Source organism: Ornithorhynchus anatinus, chromosome 8 (assembly GCF_004115215.2).
Source record: "Ornithorhynchus anatinus isolate Pmale09 chromosome 8, mOrnAna1.pri.v4, whole genome shotgun sequence".
Classification (NCBI taxonomy): Eukaryota; Metazoa; Chordata; class Mammalia; order Monotremata; family Ornithorhynchidae; genus Ornithorhynchus; species Ornithorhynchus anatinus.
The window spans coordinates 11,473,679-11,495,116 of NC_041735.1; positions in this window are offsets into that span (position 1 = coordinate 11,473,679).

The window sequence follows — 21,438 nt, forward strand, 5'->3', positions numbered from 1 at the left end:
TAATAAGCACTTAAATACCACAATTATTATGATTAAATACGACTTTCATGCAGCAATCACCCTAGCAAAGTGAAATGGAAAGGTGAGGCAAATTATCCTGGCCAGAAATCCTGCAATAGAATTTTTTTAAGCTCTGGCTTTTTATGGAAGTTGGGATTTTTTTTTAAGCAAAGAGGAGAGAGTATGGTGAAAACTATAGTGTCCCCAAAAGCCTTAAAATATACCCCACTGAGGCTATTGCTTTCATCATCCTTGCCACCACAAAACTAATTGTAGATAAAAATGAGCACCCACTTAATCAGATAAAAATCCAGGGACACACAATCCATTTGCCAGAACCCTGGCTCCTGGAAGTTCTGGATTTCTTTCACAGCAATGAATCCGTTAAGAAAATTCATACACACAATTATGAGTAGTTATTTTGGAAACCAGCCTTACGGCGTAATCTACGGCAGTAACTGCTCCTTTCCTCCGTGTTCATCTGGCTGGGATAACTCAAAACGAGGAACCTCGGAGCTTTCTAAATAAGAACCTCTAGAGCCGAACAATCACCATAAACTAGACAAATGTAGTGTGGCTGCTCAGGGTAAGAGCATCATTAAGACTTTCCAATTGATAGCTACCTTAGTGGTGGTAGTCATTCACTTTCTAGATGAATACTTTCCGACCTATTACATTTTTAATCATTAATCCTATGTGTCCACATCCATTGCACACATAATATTTTCCACTCAGGGCTGGTCTGGGTTCCTGATACTTATTCCAAGACCATACTCCCATATATATTTGCCTCCTGTGTTCTTGTTCTGATAATTCTCTTCAGGCCTCACAGGCAATCAGGTTTATTTATTGGGGGTTGGCGGCGGGGTGGGGGGGGGGGGGTTGTTGTTCTTTCTCTATGAGCCTGGGTCCTTCCTCTTTCTACCCAGTGAAGAAGTGCCTTAGGCAATCGGTGAAGTCATTGAAATGATATTGTCATCTTTTCAATCTACTTTATGGTGACTTTTTTTTATCCAAGTAGAGCTTGATTATATCTTGCAACTACAATGTTTCTTGAAGGCTGAAGCTAACCATTTAATTTAGTTACAGACATATTCAACCTTTTTTCTCTGCACAAAATCAGCCTACTTTTGTACAGGTAAAGCAAAGTAGAGAATTGAAAACTCTACTAGGCTATCTCTAACCCCAAAGTCTGTTAATGAGGGAAACTAATTTTTTCTAAGGCAAATTCTAAAGTGTTATAGCCTAGTGGAAAGAAAGCAGGACTCTAAGCCAGGAGACCTGGCTTCTAATTCCACATCCACCACTTGCCTGCTGTGTGATCTTGGACAAGTCACTTTTAAATGATCTGTGCCTTCACTTCCTCGTCTGTAACATGCGGATTAAATATATTTACATCTTCAACTATAAGACCCATGTGGAACAGGGACTGAGTCTGATTTGATGGTATTATTATCTACCCCAGATCTTGGTATGGTGCTTGGCACAAAAGTTTTCACAAATACCAGAATTATTCATCATCCCATTTGACAATCAACAGAGATTGAATCCCTCAGATGATTTTCCAATGCCATATCACTCTGTTTATGTTGACATGGTCAATCTCCCAGTCCTGTGCATGGCTGAATTTCATTTTCACATTTAATTGAGGGAACTCATTGGGGGACAGCAAGTGCATTCATAAAAGCAGTGAATACTCAGACCAGAAATTTTCTTCTCTACAACTCCACCAAATCTGAAAAACTAACCAGTGTTGTTAACCCATTCATGATATCAAATATCCAGTTTTCCATATCCCCTAAAATTCTGAAGCCATATATTTCTTAAAGGAAAAATATTTTAAACACTATTTTAAACATAGCTGGGGCATTTCAGAGGCAAGTTGATGGTCATCTAATTGCCACCATGTTCCAAAAGAAGCTGATCCCATCTGTAGGAACAAATAATAATGTTGGTATTTGTTAAGCGCTTACTATGTGCCGAGCACTGTTCTAAGCGCTGGGGTAGACTCAGGGGAATCAGTTTGTCCCACGTGGGGCTCACAGTCTTAATCCCCATTTTACAGTCGAGGGAACTGAGGCCCAGACAAGTGAAGTGACTTGCCCACAGTCACACAGCTGACAAGTGGCAGAGCTGGGATTCGAACTCATGAGCCCTGACTCCAAAGCCCGTGCTCTTTCCACTGAGCCACGCTCATTAGTGGGTCATAAATCAATACCTTCAACTGGTTAGAGGACGATCAGAGAGGGGTGACCAGCACTCTCTCAAGTGCTTAGTACAGTGTTCTGCACAGAGTAAGCACTCAGTAAATATGATTGAGTGTCTGGCTGTGAAACACACTATAGCTAATTCACACCTGTCACATATCCCCAGCCTACAAAGAACTAGTCAGAGATGTATGTCTAATTATTGTTCCCCTGATTGGTTCAAAGTCTAACCATTTAGCATCTGCTGCCTGCTCTTTGCTGCCATAGATTACATGACCATGCAGATGTCTTCTTACAGGATGCTCAGGGTGGGGGGGCTAATCATCACACTCTCTGTCCTAGCCAGATGACTATCACTTCATGATGGCGGACTATTGGGAAAGAGTTTTTAAGTGACTGGGCCATTGTACACGGGGTAGGGTTGGGGATGGTGGAGGCTGAAGCAAAAATAAAAATTCAGTTGGAAAAAATTTCTAGTTTTCCACAAAGCAGAGGCTCATAATAATAATTATTATGGCACTTGTTTAGAGCTTACTATGTACCAAGCACTGTTATAATCACTGGGGTAGATACACGCTAATCAGCTTGGACACAGTCCATGTCCCACATGAGGCCCACAGCATTAATCCCCATTTTACAGATGAGGGAACTGAGGCCCAGAGAAGTGGAGTGACTTGCCTAAAGTCACACACATACAAGTGGTGGAGCTGGGATTAGAACCCATGACCTTCTGACTCTGAGGTCTCTACTCTACTAAACCATGCTGCTTCTCTACCAGAGCATCAACAGGAAATCAACTAGAAAAACGAATCTGTTTTAAAATCAACAACTGACACTTTACAGATGATCGCTCATTTGAAAGGGGTGTAACAGCACAGAGATTTGGTGGCCATCTGGAGACCCCTGGCACTGCAGAGAAGCCTTCAATAGTGTTAGACGTGACCATTATCTCAAGGAACTGAAAATCTAATTGGGGAACTTGGATCAAAAGATTCTGTGAAAATCTTTTCCAAAAGTACACTTTCCCTGTACACATTAAACTATCGAGAAGATATATTCACACCTGGATCTGATAAGGTGACCCTTTTCTCCATATGTTTAATAATGCTTGTTTGCTTTTCTCAAAATGAATTTCCCCATTAATTGTGTCATTTGTTAAGCACTTACTATGAGCCAAACGCTGGGGCAGATATAAGATTATCAAATTGGACACAGTCCCTGTTCCCCCTGGGGTTCACAGCCTAAGTAGATGGGAGTAGGATTTATTCCCCACTTTACAGATGAGGAAACAAGCTAGAGAAATTAAGTGACTTGCCCAAGGTCACATAGCAGACAAGTGTGCTGGTCTTCTGACTCTCTGGCCACTGGGCTATCCACTAGGGCATGCTGCTTCTCACAACACAGTCAGACCCGACACAGCTTGGTCCCTCATGGGGCTCACAGTCTAAGGGTATCTAGGAAGGAGAATAGGTAATTTCATCTCCATTTTACAGGTGAGTTAAATGAAGCGCAAAGAAGATAAATGACCTGTTTGTGAAATCAGAGCAGGCAAGTGGTGGAGCCAGGATTAGAACCCAGGTGTACAGGCTCCCAATCCTGTGTGTGTTTTTTCACCAGATCTACTAGCCCACATGTATTGACTCTCCTGAAATCAAGTGGACAATCCCTGGCTTTTCATGGTCACAACTGGAGAAAGTGGAGCTACCTTGATTCTGCTCCAGAAATCTGCTCTGCTCCAAAGGGAGGTGTTTGGATTATGCTACTGAAATCAGAGCTATAAATTCAAGTAGGCAGATTGAATTATCTGGTGTCTTTCGGAGACTCAAAGAGGTCAAGATCTTGGAAGATTTTCTCCTATCAAATTTTAAGAGCTCCAGGCAGCTTCATCTGGCTAGAACAGTGGCTTGGTACTGACTTTTCAAAACAAATGCAAAATCTTGAGGCAACACAATCACTTCCAGCAAGCAAGAAAACTGACATAGCCTCGATACTAAGACAGCTTTTCCCACTCCCTTCTGTATCACCCAGCTTCCCAGCACTTCCCGACTCTGCCACTTGTCAGCTATGTGACTGTGGTCAAGTCCCTTCACTTCTCTGGGCCTCAGTTCCCTTATCTGGTAAATGGGGATGAAGACTGTGAGCCTCATGTGGGACAACCTGAATGCCCTGTAACTACCCCAGAACAGTGCTCTGCAAATAGTAAGTGCTTAACAAATACATTATTATGCACATATCCATAATTTATTTATTTATATTAATATCTATCTCCCCCTCTAGATTAAGTTCGTTGTGGGTAAGGAATGTGTCTATTATACTGTTATGCTGTAATAATAATAATAATGGTATTTGTGAGCACTTACTATGTGCCAGGCACTGTACTAAGCACTGGGGTGAGTACAACCAAATTGGGTTGGACACAGTCTGTGGCCCACTTGGGGCTCACAGTTTCAATCCCCATTTTACAGATGAGGTACCTGAGGCACAGAGAAGAAAAGTGACTTGCCCAAGATCACACAGCAGACAAGTGTTGAAGCCGGGATTGGAACTCATGACCTTCTGACTCCCAGGACTATAATCTATTTACTACACCATTCATACTCCCCCAAATGCTTAGTTCAGTCCCCTGCACAAAGAAAGCACTCAATAAATACGATTGACTGATTATTGGAAGCTAGCACAGCCCAAACTGTACTGGTCAATAGGGAAAAATGCTAGTTGGAAAAAAAAATCACGTATCTTCATTAAAACATCATTCAGAGACTCTCTATGCTCTCTATTTTTTTATTAATTTACAGCCAAACTGAATTGTTCTTAAGGAAAGCTTTCATATTGTTATTCGATAATAGGAGTGGGAGGTTGTATTCATAGTGGATAATAGTGAGGACATACAAATGGATTTTTAAGGCAGCCCATGGAATATTCCCAAGTCCCCCATCTTTTATCATGCCAATCAATAGTTTATTCGTCCCCGGACTTATCCTGGATCTGCACCTTTGAGTCACGTGTTTCTGTTTCCAGAATGGTCTCGATAGAAGGTTTCTGGGCCTACAATACATATTAAACATTCAAAGTTGAAGTTGCTCCCTGACAGATAGAGCTAACTGGAAACAAAGTTTACTTTAAACCAAGGAAAAACTGAAAAGCCTTTGAATTGGTGAGTCTTAAATATCTTTCCATCAGAATATCTAATGCTATAAAAGGCAAAGATGACATGTCTTGGGTCAGTCCAGCTTTATTCTGATAGAGATGTCAGCAATCTCCCTCGGCTGTCTGAAAAATGCCTTCTTTTGTAATTAGTCTTCCATCACTACTCTTGTGGGAGACTCAGGGCTGTCTCCTCATTGTCTTGTAACTCCCGTTTCCTTTGACAGTATCTAAGATCATGTCAACAATGTATTTCCTAATATCTCGTGTGATCTTTTCTCCTAGGACTTTAAATAATTTGTGAGTTCAACTATCTTCCTCACTTCTGAATCGCAATCACTTTCCTCACTAATTTTCTACTCCACAACTAGTTGGTTTGCTAGATAGCCCAGAAATATACATAGGAACTGGTCTACCTTTATTTTGAGAGAGGAGAAACAGCCATGTTTTCATCGTCATCCTTATCAATGGTATTCATTGAGTGGTTACGATGGGAAGAGTACTGTATAAACACTTTGGAGACTGCGATACAACAAGTTGGTAGGCACTTCCCCTGTCCACAATGAGCTTACAGTCTAGAGCTTTGCATAAAAATACAGAAAAAGTGCAATTTCATGATTCTTCAATCTTGTTCTGCCAAGCATCATCATTGCATGCCACCTTAAGAATCAAAATTCTAGGAAATGTGGATAATTGGAAAAGTAGTTAATCAAAAACAGAAATTGTTCCTAGACTGTTTTTAGTCACTGTACTCTTTGTGCATAAATATGTTGTCTTTATTTTCACACATTCTTGGGTCAGCTTGGGTCAGAGAAGCAGCGTGGCTCAGGAGAAGCAGCGTGGCTCAGTGGAAAGAGCACGGGCTTTGGAGTCAGGGCTCATGAGTTCGAATCCCAGCTCTGCCACTTGTCGGCTGTGTGACTGTGGGCAAGTCACTTAACTTCTCTGTGCCTCAGTTCCCTCATCTGTAAAATGGGGATTAAGACTGTGAGCCCCACGTGGGACAACCTGATTCCCCTATGTCTACCCCAGCGCTTAGAACAGTGCTCGGCACATAGTAAGCGCTTAACAAATACCAACATTATTATTATTATTATTATCAGCTGTGAGCCCTATTCAGAAATTTGTGATAATATATATGGCAGAGTTTGATTTGTGTTAGGAATGGTCTGTTGGGCTTCCTTTCTTTAAGCCCACCCCCCCTTTAGAAGCTGGATCCTATTTGTAACTCTGGGGTGGGGAGAGGCAGGACCATCCTTTGTACCCCAAAGTTCATGGGTGGCTACCCAAAGAATAACCCCCACTTCTCCCTTTAGACTGTGAAGCTCTCTGTGGGCAAGGAATGCGTCTACCAACTCTGTTTTACTGTACTCTCCCAAGTGCTTCATACATGCTCTGCACATAAGATCTCCATAAATATTGATTAATTGATTTTCCCAAGCTCAAGCCAGAGCTTCTGCTCTCAGAACATCCTTTTCCAGTTCCCTTAGCACAGTCCTCTTTGTCTTTTCTTGGCATTTATTAAGCACTTACTATGTGCCAGACACGTGCAAGGTACTGGGATAGATACAAGTTCATCAGGTTGGACACAGTCGCTGTCCCACATAGGTCTCAGTCTTAATCACCATTTTCCAGGGGAGGTAACCGAGGCACAGAGAAGAGACTTGCTCTAGGTCACACAGCAGAAAAGTGGTGGAGCCGATATTGAAACCCAGATCATCTGACTCCCAGGACCCTGGCTCTATCCATTGGGCCATACAGTCCTTAACTTCAACCTCTTCCCCTTTCCTCTCCATAACCTGCAGGGAGATTATAACCCCCTTGAGAGCAGGGATCATGTCTACTAATGCCACTACACTCTCTCAAATACTTAGTACAGTAACTTTACAGAGAAAAAAAACTTCAATAAATACTACTGGTTGATTGCGTGGACTTCAGAATTGGATTCAGACTCCTTTCTTCGTGTTTTCCCTGTCTCCCCTCCAAATCTGGTGTCAGTTTCAGAAATTGAATCTGAACAGATATGTCCTTCTTAATCCTGGGAAGAAGCACTGATGACTCCTTTTTAAAAGTGATAAGAAGGAGCGGGTAGGTGTGGTACAACTCTCAGTCAAAGTCACAGAACAATATTTACTTTTTTACAGGTAATTTGGGCATTCAAACTTGCTCTTACTCTCCTTCACCTTGCATTCTATTTATCTTTTCCTAAGTAAGCAGAGTGGTTTTAAAGATTTTAAGCTCCTTTATAGACTGAGGCAGTGTGCAAAGTTTATACTTGAAAAATCTTTATATTTAACTGTATTATTGATTTTAAGAGACTCATAAAAACACCATCCTCAGAAACATAACAAGATGAGAAGAAGGCTTGGAGTGATATTTTAGGTCCCACTTGAACTGAGTACCATTTGGAGGACTGTATTGAATCCAAAGAATGCAATTAGGGATGAATTGTATCCAGAGATAGTTTATTTCAGGCCATCCATTTTCGTTATGAGATTTACATTAGTTTTAAATGCTGGTTGGTGTGCTGCATACCCTGAGGCACTGGTCTCCATTTGGTGTGGAAATATGCATTATTATTCATTCTTGGTACAAAGAAGGAAAGGTTCTGCAAGAACAGTCTGAAGTCAAATTAGTGCCCTTACTTGAATCCTGTTTGTGCAGTTTGGGAGCAAACCTAAAGGCTACCTCTCTGGAGTCCACCCGCCAACTTCTTTACAAATTAATATGATGGAAGCATAGAAAACAGGGAAAGTCTAGCAAAGCAGAAGTCAGATGGGACTTACATGTGTGAACTTAAAAAAAAAAGTGGTTAGCCTCAGAATATTTTACGATTGAATTTTAGGTCTATAGTTATATATGAGACTCTGTCCTTGTAATAGGCCTAACAAACACACAGAGTTTAAATTGAAAAAAGCTGCCCAGTACCCCATCATATATTATTTGTTTGAAGACCCCTGAGCAAAATGAAGTCAGGTCTTTAATGTATTTCTCTAATTTATGCCCTAAAATTGTGAAAGTTTTGTTTAAACTTTTGTTTAAAAGAGCCATGAAGCTCTTATTGACTGTGGATTCATGAAGTCATAGGCCGTTGTGTTCTTCCTTCTGGATGGGAGTTAAAAAGCCCTAGGAAATTGGAGCGTAGTGAGTACAACCAATATTTGTTTGGTGGCTTGATATGTTAACAGGACTGGACCCAGACTTGCGGATTGCTCAGAATCAAGAAAAGAATGTTTTGGGGGCATTTTATGGTGAAATAGTGAAATAAATACATTAGTGAAATAGTGAAATAAATTACATTATAATAGAGGAAATTGGGATTCTGTGCCTTTGAAAATTCAAGATGTCCCTTAGAAGAGTAGCCTCCAATCCTCTTATAATTAGAATTTACCTTCCAAAAAGAATGTAATTAGACCTGGGAATTTATCTTTCTCTGAAAGATCAAAAAGTGTCCATACCAAACTGGACACTCTTGCACAATCTATAGCCAGGTTGCTTCATGAACCCCTGAAACACGGTTCTCTCGGTGGCAAAATGCAGCCAATGTTAAACAGCTCACGGAGTCTATGGATGAGTAGCAGATTACAACATCCAACAGAAATTTCTGGCAAAAGTGTGAGTTGTGAGACTATAATTATGCCAGCACAGTTTTGGCTAGAGCACTGGTGTTATCATGAGCTGTCAAAATTAAATGTGATTGACTGGCAGCATTTGGGACTAAACTAATACCTGAGGAAATATATCATAATTGGAAGGTGGTTTTTGAAGCCCTACTGTAACCCCACAGGCAGACTTTGAGAGTCCCAAATCTCCCATCATTCCTCCTCCCATTATCCCACCTCTCCTAGGAACTGTCCGTGGTAGAACTCAGGGTCAGAAGCTTGCTCTTCTTCCCCAACCATCTATGTCTATTAGCATCCTGCTAAAAAGAAGCACCAATATGTCATTCCAGTGATAATGTAATATTGGCCTTTTTACCTTGAGAAACTGGTTAGTGAATTGTAGTTCTAGGGATCTTTGGGAAATCACTCCCAAATCTTCTCCCCTCACCCCCGGACATGGACCCCATTTCTGTTATATTATTGATCAATCATAGTTATTAAATACTTACTGTGCGCAGAGCACTATCCTAAATGTGAGTCCCATTTGGGACAGGATTAACTTGTATCTACCCCAGTGCTTAGAATAGCGTGGAAGAGAAGCAGTGTGGCTTAGTGGAAAGAGCCCGGGCTTGGGAGTCAGACAGAGGTCATGGGTTCTAATCCCAGATCCATCGCTTGTCAGCCGTGAGACCTTGGGCAAGTCACTTCATTTCTCTGTGCCTCAGTTACCTCATCTGCAAAATGGGGATGAAAACTGTGAGCCCTATTTGGGACAACCTAATTACCCTGTATCTACCCCAGTACTTAGAACAGTGCTTGACACATAGTAAGCACTTAACAAATACCAACGTCATTAGAGAAGTAGCGTGGGTCACTGGAAAGATCACGGGCTTGGGAGTCAGAGGTCATGGGTTCGAATCCTGGTTCTGCCACTTGTCAGCTGTGTGACTGTGGGCAAGTCACTTAACTTCTCTGTGCCTCAGTTACCTCATCTGTAAAATGGGGATGAAGACCGTGAGCCTCACGTGGGACAACCTGATTACCCTGTATCTACCCCAGCGCTTAGAACAGTGCTCTGCACATAGTAAGCGCTTAACAAATACCAACATTATTATTATTAAATACTTGGGTGGGTACAATATAAAAGAGTTGGTAGACAACTCCCCTACCCACAATGAGCTTAGTCTAGAGGGGCTCTTGCTTCCATATTAAGCATTTATGGGACCCTAGAACCTCTTCAAAATGTGAAAGTTGCTTAAAGGATTTGCTATTCAAAATAAGAGAAAAAAATGTAGTTTGGTGCAAAGTCAGCCAATAACAAATTACAAAACAGATCAATAGGTGAGATGAGAAGAGGGCAGTGGCATTTCTTTAGAAAAGAAAGCCATTTTTAGCACCCCACTTCAAATCAAGGAAATGCAATCTACATTTGTTCCTTTTGTGTGGTCATAACTATTATATTGTCATTCCTTCTACTTCCTAAGCAATTACTCTTCGCAAAGCACTGTATTTGATGCTGAGGAAAGACAAAAGGATGAGACCTAATTCAGACCCAGTTCCTTGACCACAGGAGGTTTGCAATCTTAAAGGAGAGGAATTGGTGAAGGACACACAAGGAAATAAATAACATGATCAAAAAAAAAAAAAAAACAAGCAATTGACAATGACAGTGATCACTAAAGGCTGCAAAGCAGCCCTGTTAAAGGAACAGTATCAGTCATCTGCCCTTCCCACTCTTGTACGATGAAATTTAACCCCAGCAATGGAAGGCATTTGAAACCAGTGTGACTTTACCATGTTCTGCATAACATTTTGCAGGTTGTAGACATCTGAATTCTTATTATTATTCTTATTGTTAGTAATCATATTTATTGAGCACTTACTGTGTGCAAAGCACTGTACTAAGCATTTGGGAGAGTACTATATGACATCAAACACATTCCTTATCCACAATGGGCTCACAGTCTAGAAAGAAGGAAGGAAGGAAGGAAGGAAGGAAGGAAGGAAGGAAGGAAGGAAGGAAGGAAGGAAGGAAGGAAGGAAGGAAGGAAGGAAGGAAATTACAGATACATGCATTTGTGTCATCGTGAAGGGAGACAGGATGAATGAAGAAGTATGAAAGGCACAGTAGGGAGTGGGAGAAGTGGAGAGGAGGGCTCAGTCAGGGAAGGCTTCCTGGAGGAGATGTGCCTTCAATAAGGCTTTGAAGTCAGGGAGAGCAATTATCTGTCTGATATGAGGAGGAAGGGCATTCCAGGCCAGAGGTAGGATGTGGACGAGAGGTCTGTGGCGAGATAGATGAGATCGAGGTACAACGAGAAGGTTAGCACCAGAGGAACAAACTGTGCGGGCTGGGGGGTAGTAGAAGAGCAGCGGTTATTTATTTTGACCATCATATCTTTTTTTCTAGACCATTTTAAGCCTATTTTGTGGCTCCTGTTAATGTTGAACCATCTGCTTTGCAAGATGGTGGCCAAGCTGAGATGTGCACATATAATTTGCCAGTTAATCATTTCTCCAATACGATTCAGCAATTTGTTTCAAGAATCTGCAATTCCCTAATTACTTTTCATGCAGCATTCAAAAGGCCTAAAATGGTTTATAAGCATCGGATAAAATCTCCACCACAAACAGTGTAGTAGTAGGATTGATAGAGCACAGACTTGGTATGGTGTATTTTACTAAGCACTTGGGAAACACAAAATAGCAGCATGACATGTTCCTTCACATGAGGAGTTTACAGTATTGGCAGTATCTATCTCATAAAATTTTCTAGACTGCTGGATTTGATAGCAGCCATGACTTCAGGCCAGCTTCCAGTGTCCTTCTTCATTTCTTAAAGTACTTTTAGCTAGTCGGACCTAGAATGAAGTACTAGGAATGAATTATCAGCTTCCCCGCTTATATTTCTTTTGCTAAAAAGGGAAGATCTATCAGTCAATCAATGGTATTTATTGAGTGCTTACTGTGTGCACAGCACTGTAATAAGTGAGAAGCAGCGTGGCTTAGTGGAAAGAGCCCAGGCTTGGGAGTCAGAGGACGTGGATTCTAAACCTGGCTCTGACTCTTGTCAGCTGTGTGACTTTGGGCCAGTCACTTCACTTCTCTGTACCTCAGTTACCTCATCTGTAAAATGGGGATTAAGACTGTGAGCCCCACGTGGGAAAACCTGATAACCTTGTATCTATCCCAGCATTTAGAATAGTAAGCGCTTAACAAATACCCTTATTATTATCACGTGCTTTGAAGAGCACAATACACCAGAATTGGTGCCCACATGCTGCCCACATGGAGCTTACAGTCTAAAGGAGGAATCCGACATTAAAAATTAATTGCCAATATGTACAGTAGTGCTGTGGGGCTGAGGTTGGGGTGAATACCAAGTGCCCAAAGCATTCAGATACAAGTCCATATGCAATGCAGAAGGAAGAGAGAGTTGAATAAATTAGGACCCAACTAGGAAAGGCCTCTTGCAAGAGATGTTATCCCAGTAAGGCTTTTTGAAGGTGGGGAAAGTGGTGGTCGGTTTGGATAAGAATGGGGTGGGAGTCCCAGGCCAGAGGGAGGATATGGGAAAGCTATTGTAAAAAGGGAAACTGGTAAGGTCAGGAGTAATTTTTACATTGACAGACAGCTTTGTTGTACTTGAGAAAATGAAAAGCATGTCAATCAATGCAGAGATGACAGCTGACAACTTCAATTACATGAATGCCTTGTGTATGCTTTCTTACATGAAAGAAATATTTTTTCAAAGCCTTAGTCATAATTGCCCACTCGAAGAAGGGGTTAGGGTCAGGAAAAATGGGACCTGTAAAATGACAAATCCAAAACAAGAAAGGAATAACAATGACACCATTCATTTTCAAGCAGGATGAGGAATATTTCCCCATAAGGAATTATGGTATTCAAAACTGTCAGTGACTGAGGCTGATTTTTTGCTCACTACACCAATGCCATAAGTAACTGACTAATTTTAGCCCTCATCTTCTCTAAGATGAAGAAAAATGAATTTCTACCAACATGTGGATAGCCTCATCTCTAGGATAACAGCTAACTACCTGATTGTCATGGAAGATTTTGCCTCTTCGTTGAGTAGTCAGGCCATAATGTGGAAAAATTTCATCGAACCACGGAAGATTTAGTAAGATTAATAGCAACAATCTACTCTTCGAAAGTGCTAAAAATCACCTTGTGATTACCAACACTATCTTCCACCTAACAAAACAAAATCAACGTATCTTGAATGTACCTAAACCGTGAACAAGAACATCACATTGATTATAACATCATGAAGCAACGGCCTGCAGGGCATGGAAAAACTATCATCTGAGTGCCTCCAAATGCTCTCTAACACAGCTTCAACTAGTAGGTCATTCTAGATCGTACTAGGTAAGATCACTTAAAGAGGTGTTGGATTTGATAGCAGCCATGACTTCAGGCCAGCTTCCAGTGTCCTTCTTCATTTCTTAAAGTACTTTTAGCTAGTCAGACCTAGAATGAAGTACTAGGAATGAATTATCAGCTTCCCCGCTTATATTTCTTTTGCTAAAAAGGGAAGATCTATCAGTCATCTTCTTTTGCTAAAAAGGGAAGATCCTGGAAGCTGAACCAAAGGGATGGCTGCTATCAAATCCAGCAAATATCCTAAAAGGATTTGATGAACTACATACTGGCAGCAGAGTTTAAACTCCTTGTAGGAGGGAACGTGTTATTCTGTGTTTACCAAGTGAAGAGTGGCCTCCAAATCACTGAGATACCTCCACGATAGACTTTTGAAGAATAAAGTTACCGCAAGCAGCTTGTACTCTCCCAGTGCTCAGTACAGAACCCTAAACACAGTAAGTTTTCAGTAAATATAAGTGCTCAGTTAATACCATTGTGATTGATTGACTGAACCCTTTATTTACCTCCCCCTCAGGCCACAGCACTTCTGTACATATCTGTAATTTATATGTTGATATAAATGTCTATATTCCCCTCTAGACTGCAAGCTCGCTGTGGGCAGGGAACATGTCTACCAACTCTGTTTTATCACACTCTCCAAGCTGTCAGCAAAGTGCTCTGCACACAGTAAATGCTCAAAGATGATTGATTGATTGATTGCTAAGTCTGTAGGAGGAGCTCTAGGGAGAGCCATGACTTCTGCTGGAAGCCTGAAACCTCTAAAGGAAACCTACAAACTCTCTTCTTAGGAGCTTCTCACACTTTATACAATTCAGCTTTTTCCATCTGACAGGGCCAAATTTCTGGAATCAATCAATGATATTTAGTGAGCACTTGTGTGGGGACAACTGTACTAAGAACTTAGAGACTACAGTACAACAGAGTTGGTAGACAGTTCCCTATCCACGATGAGCATCCACTCTAGAGCGGAGTCAGATATTAATATATATAAATTGTAGATATGTATCACAAGTACTGTGGGGATGAGGGTGGGGTGACTATCATGGCTTAAAGGGTACAGAGATGACAGAGACGAAAGATGGGGAGAAGACGGCTTAATCGGGGAAGGTCTCTTGGAGGAGATGCGACCTTGCTTAGAACAGTGCTTTGCACAGAGTAAGCGCTTAACAAATGCCATAATTATTAATATTGCTTTGAAGAATGGGTGAGTGGTAGTGTGGTGTAAGATGGAGAATGAGGGAGTTTTAGGCTAGGCAAGAAACAGTTGTCTGGTTCCAACATGATGCTGTTGTCAGTGAGCTGTGTCCTTGAGGATGAGTTGTTGAGAGAGAATCCTTGGAGCTACAGTACTGCATCTTTTCTGACCAAAGAAAAAATAAAATAATGATTTTCATATTAAGCACTTATGTGCCCAAACACAATGGTGAATACAAAACAGTCAAATAAGATATAACCTCTGTCCCACTTAAGCTTACAATATATGAGCTATTTTAATAATAATAATAATAATGTTGGTATTTGTTAAGCGCTTACTATGTGCCGAGTACTGTTCTAAGCGCTGGGGTAGACACAGGGGAATCAGGTTGTCCCACGTGGGGCTCACAGTCTTAATCCCCATTTTACAGATGAGGTAACTGAGGCACCGAGAAGTTAAGTGACTTGCCTAAAGTCACACAGCTGAAAAAGTGGTAGAGCCGGGGTTCGAACCCATGACCTCTGACTCCAAAGCCCGTGCTCTTTCCAGTGAGCCACGCTTTGAAGAGGTGAAATGACTTGCCCAGGGTCACACAGCTGGCATGATGTCATAACCTTGTATAAGAACTTAGTGCACATAAGTGCTTAATAAATGAGGTGCCATTATTATTTTTATTCTCAAAAAAAAAAGCTGCATTCGCCAAGGGGACAGCTAATGTACCCTCCGGTTGCCTCGTTCTGACAGGTTCTAATAGGTGTCAACTTTTTAGCCACGATAAATATATATAAACATCTAGTCTTCATTTTGGAAAATGATGGCAGCCTATCCTCAGCATGTATGTGTTGCTAGTTCTTGTTTCCCTTCCCACCACCTCTTGCTCATTCTCCCCCTTCTGCCTGCAAATTCTCTTCCCCATCACACCCCACAGATTACTACTTTTCCCCCCATCTACCTAGTCCTCCTTAAATCACATCTCCTCCAGGAAGTCTTCCCTGAATGCTCCCTCATCTCTTGAGCCCATTTCCCTCTCACCAGCCACTTCAGCATTTGGGTATTTGGTATTCACTTCGGTACTCATTCCCTTCCTCCTTCTTAGCCCTGTAACACATATCTTCAAATCCCGCTACTTCCTCCTACCTGAAAACCTATCTGTTGATTCCAAACTTTTTTTCTCTGTTTATATGGAAAAAAAAGTTTTTTCTACCAATCAGAGCCTCCTCAGAGCTGATATGAACCGATGGATAGATGGGGAGAGGGAGAGGGATTGAGAGAAGAGTAATCACAGCAGAACATTCTACCTCACTTAAACTTCGGTTAGAGTCCACTTGAGGTAAACACAAAGGAAGGAGTGGATTAGTAAGTGGCTTCCCTTTCTCTTCCAATGCATTCGCTGCAATCTAAAATTACAGAAGCACCAATTCGGCTTTGTTTAGAGACGAAATGAAAAACCTCACTTTCAATGCATGAAACACAAAGCTCTCTTTCGCCATGAGGTGAAGAACAGGAGTCTGCAAAATTTCAGGAGGAGACACACTTGACACTGCAGCAACTTAGGATGATGTCTAAAAGGAATCCGCTCTTAACATTTTTTTCTTTCCGTAAAGGTTGCAGAGGTGACTACCGGACAGAATGTAGTGCATCGAGGCAGTTAAACTGTGACAGAGCTAATATTTATTGTTTTCAAGCTACATCAACATCTCTTCGATTAGACTATTTTTTAAAAGCCGACGCCATTTGGATTTTGATTGGCTCCTGAATCACCACTTTATTATTGGTTTGTGTATTGTTATGGGGCTGATAAAAATGTTTTGGTTGGTTACAAGTTCCAAGGAGTTTCAGTCAGCCCTAAAGCACTTCTTTATGTGCTCTTCATTGTCATTCATTTTCTTGTCAGAATGTGAAAGACCTCTGTGTATAGAATAGAAAATGTGATGCCTGAAGACGGACAATAGTTTTCTATTTCATTCCATCTCCTTTTAATCATTAAACAATTTTTTTGTATTAAAGCCATTGCTGTTCCAGAAGATAGAGTAGGATAAAACTGTGATAGACTATAATGAAACCCAGATGCCTGATGGGGTCTCAATGCTGCCTTCCTGTCTTTACATTTTTTAGAGGTAGAGCAATAATTCTGCTCTCTTCCTTCTACGGGTTTAAAAGTTTAGAGGTCTGATGTTCACCCCTGGCACTCCATTTTTATATAATTGTTAATATGTTCTAAAAGAAGAATATCATTCTATTTGAGTAAAGGCTGACTTCGGTCATTTGGCCAGTTTAAAGTGGGTAAAAATCAGCCGCTATCCTCCCTGCTCTATATGATGTCACTATGATAAGTTGCACACAAATACAAATTCATGCAATGATGTCATTCACGCTGAGTTGTGGAACAGCATTTTTCCACCACCCCAGTGGCTGCCCCTCAACTGACTAGGAGACAACCCTCTTGAGTCCGCTACATTCCTCACCTCTGTGATTCTCCCTTGCTTTCCGGTCTAGAACTGGTCTGGTTACAGAGTGGCTAATGGGCACTGTGGCTTCTTAGCTGAGGAGAAATGGGATAAGAGACAGTTGATTAGCCCGGTGTGGGCTGGGAACGTGTCTGTTACATTGTTGTGCTGTACTCTCTCAAGTGCTTAGTACAGTGTCCTGCACACAGTAAGTACTCAATAAGTAGGACTGATTGATCAATCTCTTATTTCAAAGAGGAAGTGAATGGAGAAAAATAACCTAGAGAATCAGTTTGGCCAGGTGGCCAGAAGACAGGCCTAGGAGTCAGAGGATCTGGATCCTAATGCAGACTGCCACTTGCCTGCTGTGCAACATCGCATATGTAACTTTAACTTCTTAATGCCTCAGTTTCCTCACCTATAAAATGAAGATTCAATCCCTGTTCTCCCTCCCTCCTAGACTGTGAGCACTGTGTAGGACACGAACTGTGTCCAATCTGATTATCTTTTATCTCCTCCAGTGTTCAGTATAGTTCTTGGCACACAGTAAGTGCTTAATGAAAACCACTATTATCATCATCATTATTATTAAAATTACTATCATCATTACCTACAATCAACTCTTCATTTAGAATACAATATTTTCTTATGTCCCTCAACATGTTTAAAATGGGAACAAAATTAAAGGCTCATTTAGAAAGCTTTGAAAAATAGAAGGAAAATGTGCTTTCAGGTAAGATTTGGAGTAATACCATTAATTTATACACACTAGGTTCATCTTTTGTCTCATTGGAAGAAGACAGATAAGTGCATTCATATTTATTTGTCAAAATAACTCAGGTAAATTCATATTTATTAGCATTACATCCTGAAAACAATTTATTTGAGCTCCTTAACTGAATAGTCTGGATTCAAATGATCGCTTTTAAAATAAGATGCTATTCCATTTTCATTACAGATTTGCCAGAAATGGCATTTTTATAAAGTGATCTATGGAGCAATTCTAAAATAATAAAACAATGTTAAGATGCTTAAAATACCATCAGAATGAAATGTTTTCACCTTTTGGCTATTATTATTTTTACATCAGAGAAAATCCAATAGGTTTTGCAATATGAAAATCACTCAAGTTTATGAGCAAAGCACTGGAGAAATAAGTGCTCGTTCTAACACCACCACAACACTTTTAGGAATTAAAGGAGACATTGAACAGAGAGAGGACTTATTTTGGATACTTGACACTCTCAGGTAAATGATGAACTTTAAGCAAATCCATGCAATTGTGTAGAGTATCATCTCCTTGAGATGATTCTTTTGATAATAAATCATCATCATCATCTTTAAGCACATTCCTGATCTTTCTCTTTCTCTGCAGTCTCACATTTCCTCCTGCCCTCAGGACAACTCTACTCGGATGTACCACTGACAACTCAAACTTAACACATCCAAAAGAGAACTTATCTTCCCATCCAAGCCCCGTCATCTCCCTGACTTTCCCATCACTGTAGAAAGCACTACCATCTTCCCCATAACGAGACTTTTTTTTACACGCGTGCCATTTGGCTGTTAGTTGTTTAAGCTGGAGTTAAGCATAAATCATCGTAATTGCAATTCCCATATTAGACAGTCAAATGAGGGGACGAACTACTCACCAGGCTCCAACCTGCTCTGCGTATTCAACTGCCTAAGGAACTGTGTTCTGCCTTCCCACTTGTATTTCCCCATTTATGTTCACAGTGCTTAGCATAGGTCTCAATCTTTTATACTGACTGTGGTGGTGAAAAGCAGGGAGGAACTGTATGAGGGATTGGGATAAATTAGATTAGTAAGGGTATTTATTGAGCACTTAATGTGTACCTGGCACTACACTAAGCCTTGGGGTGGATCCAAGGTTGGAAACAGTCCCCATCCCACATGGAGCTCACAATCTCAATCTCTATTTTACAGATGATACAACCAAGGCCCAGAGAAGTGAAGTGACTTGCCTAAGGTCACACAGCAGACAAATGGAGAAGCAGAGATTAGAACCCTTTACCTTCTGAGTCCCAGGCCCATGCTCTATCCACTATGCCATGCTGTTTCACCACTTGTCTTGGGGATTGGGATGGGAAGGATTTTACAGAGCTAACAAGCCAGAAATTCACCTTTTTGGATCTTTTCAGTCATGCTTGGAAGCTCTCTGGTCTGTCGAGACCTGGGAGGGGTGAGGCTGACATGTGGGGGTTATTGTCCTCCTCAACCCTGTGTAGTTGACACTTACCAGTGCCAGTAATCTTGGTTGAAATGGCCTCCTTGAAGTCAAAGCAAATGCTCAGCCCAAAAGTAGACAAACTCAAATCTTAACTTCTCTATTAAAATTCATTCTGCTCTAACCTAAGATAACATATTCATGCTATCGTGAAATTTTAGAAAAAACTGAATCCAAACAATGGTTGAGAGTTCATGGGACAAGTTCATTTTAAGAGGATTTTTCCAGACTGAAGGGAATAAGAAAATCAAATTTTTGTCTAAACTCTGCCCAGGGTAGACTCAACAATGGGCACCAAATTAATATTAGCAGGAATGCCCCCTTCTACTGTTCCCAACTCATAACCACCTCCAGAAATCAGTACCCCTGCCTCACCGATGGATAGCAGTGTCTGTTTATTGTGGTACTGTACTTTCTCAAGGGCTTAGTACAGGGCTCTGCCCACAGGAAGCACTCAATACATTGGCAAACAGAAATCAATATGTTAGCAATCTTGGTAGGAGAGAAAAAGGGGAAAACTAAAGAAGATCCAAATGGAAATATATACAAGACCCAGGCAACAAGTCAGGACATGGGGCAGCGAGGCTATCAGAGTGTTTCCCAGCAAGTAGGAAGGGCTAACAAGAATATTAATACTTCCTCTTCAGTCACTTTTTCCTCAGCCTCACCTGAGGCTCGATCATTCTCACGTTTCAGTCTGCCAACAAAAAATGAAGGACAGGTGTACAAACAGTTGTGCACACACATCTGGGGCTTTCCAACCTCATAGAGAAGCAGTGTGGCTCAGTGGAAAGAGCCCGGGCTTGGGAGTCAGAGGTCATGAGTTCGAATCCAGGCCCTGCCACTTGTCAGCTGTGTGACTGTGGGCAAGTCACTTAACTTCTCTGTGCCTCAGTTACTCATCTGCAAAATGGGGATGAAGACTGTGAGCCTCACGTGGGACAACCTGATGACCTTGTATCTATCCCAGCACTTGGAACAGTGCTCTACACATAGTAAGTGCTTAACAAATACCAACATTATCATTATTATTATATTCTAATGGACCTGGAACATTTAACCAACACTCATCCACTGAATCAGTTCCCAATTTGAAGTTTGATTCATTGGAAGAGTTGGGGACTCTCAGATTTTCACTTAAAATCGCTGCTTAGGACCAACACAGAGTTAAAAATCAAATGACTAGGAAGAGTAACTAAAGCAGCACGGCACATAATATATTCATCTCCAGCAGGTTATCTTCTCCCAGACTAGCTCTTTGTGTTATATTATAACACCAGAATACACTGTCAATGGACCATTAAACCACACTCATAGTTTTGGAGGACCATTGAGCATGCTAAATTTCCCCCTCGGTATCAGAATTAAATAAACATCTACACTAAATAGCATTGCCGATCCATCAAGAACACTGTGGAAGAGTGTTTAACAGCCCTCTGAATGTCTCACTTTCTTTCTGACATCATGTGTTCTAAATGGTTGTCCATTAGGATAGTACATAAAACATACTCAAGAGAAGGACCAAGCCTTCAATACTGTTAACAAGCAGTTTTGTTAAAAGTTCTCTGGTGGGTTTTTGTTTTTTTTTTTTTTTACCTCTTGTGCAATTTGTTCAATTGAGTTACAGATATGTCAAATTCTGATAGGGAGTGCCTTTGTGGCCTCTCAACCCAGTAGTGATTTAGTGTGTTCTGCATAATGGAGATATTGAAATGGGCAAAGAAAGATGTCTTTCCCAAGTCAATGATAGTATTTTAACACAAACTAACTAGAGGAATTCAGAACAAAAGAGAACTCAAAGGTTGACTGGAAGCACTAATATCTTTGACCTCTGCTAATGTGGTTTTCTGCAGAACCCAGGGTTGATCAAGCCATAAAGAATACATTTCAGATGGATTTATATAGTACAGTGGCACTTCTACACTGGAGTTAAGAATTATCTTCTTTTGAGAAACAGATGATTTTTTAAATCAAAAATAGGTACTCTTCAGACAGTAACAACAAAGAATTGTCAAAAGATGGTAACGTGGATTTCATGAATACTGAGAGGATTTAACCCTACATATTCCTGCTCTCATAATTGTCAAAAGAGACATGGAAGGTGTGAAAGGCAGGATGGTGCTCTAATGTTCAGAATTTTGATAAAATGATGGAGTCGACCTAATTAAAGTAATCCAGTATCCATAACAGG